Here is a 1,318-nt window from a genome sequence, read left to right as displayed (position 1 = left end):
GAATGGAGGCTTCTCTGGAAACCTGGAAGGAGAAGGCTTCATCCTCAGGGACGTTTTCGTGGTAGGATCAGGAAACGAGGGGATTCTTCTCGAGCACTGAGAAAAATAATTTGGAGACAAAGTAAATCTGCTTTGTCTGGTTCGGGAAGCTGCTGAGATGATCAAACCACAGACTTTGGCCTCAGAGAAAAAATGATCGTGTGAAACTGCCCAGCTTAGGGATAACCAGGGGCATTCATCTGTGTTCATGGGATGTGTTGCTTCCACTTATGTCCCTAAGGAGTGAGAAACCCATTTATACTCTATTCTCACTATGGATTATTAATGTATTTTAATATTCTGTTTAGGCCTAGTAAGGCAAAATAGCCCCAAAACAAAGCTAACAAAAATCTAAAAAACTAATGAGGATTATTAAGCTAAAATTTGGAAGATTTGAGGCTTAAAATTGACTGCCGGGCTGGGCGTGGTGGCTCATGCCTGTAATCCCAGCACTTTGGGAGGCTGAGATGGGCAGGTCACTTGAGGTCAGGAGTTCGAGACCAGCCTGGGCATCATGGCAAAACCCTGTCTCTACTAAAAATACAAAAATCAGCCGAGCATGGTGGCGTGCACCTGTAGTCCCAGCTATTCAGGAGGCTGAGGCAGGAGAATCACTTGAACCTGGGAGGTGGAGGTTGCAGTGAGACAAGATCATGCCACTGTACTCCAGCCTGGATGACTGAGACTCCATCTCAAAAAAAAAAAAAAAAAAAAAATTGACTGCTGTGCCTCATTACAAATGTATATGGTGTTTGAGTGCTGTTGTTTGAAATTATTTTTCTTTTCAGGTCTTCAGAAATCTAAGAAAATTGATGATTGACTTGAAGATTACAGAATTTAAAGTTTTTTGGCTTACGTGTTTTCTACTAATAATTTGTTACATAATGTCAAAGTAATAATTTCATAATAGAATTGACATGCTCTGGGATAGTTTGACAAAGGTAAATTATAAAGTGAAATATCTTGTTTCACTGTCTTCCATTCTAACCTCAGAGATTTGTTTCTCTAGAATAAATAACCGTCTCTGGCTTTAATAAAAGTATGCATCAGAAGGCCGGGTGTGGTGGCTCACTCCTGTAATCTCAGCACTTTGGGAGGCCAAGGCGGGTGGATCACCTGAGGTCAGGAGTTCAAGAATAGGCTGGCCATCATGGTGAAACCCCGTCTCCACTAAAAATACAAAAAATTAGCAGGGTGTGGTGGCATGCACCTGTGATCCCAGCTACTCGGGAGGCTGAGGCAGGAGAATCGCTTGAACCTGGGAGGCGGAGGTTGCAGT

The 1,318-nt window shown here is 42.8% G+C and overlaps 1 pseudogene; it reads left to right on the top strand.

The window, feature by feature from the left end:
• The window catches only part of LOC105553472, a 610-nt pseudogene extending 414 nt beyond the window's left edge, over positions 1-196 (top strand).
• The last annotated feature ends 1,122 nt before the right edge of the window (positions 197-1,318 follow it).

Source organism: Mandrillus leucophaeus, unplaced genomic scaffold (genome assembly GCF_000951045.1).
Source record: "Mandrillus leucophaeus isolate KB7577 unplaced genomic scaffold, Mleu.le_1.0 Scaffold5984, whole genome shotgun sequence".
Lineage (NCBI taxonomy): Eukaryota > Metazoa > Chordata > Mammalia > Primates > Cercopithecidae > Mandrillus > Mandrillus leucophaeus.
This window is presented reverse-complemented; position numbering and strand designations above follow the sequence as displayed.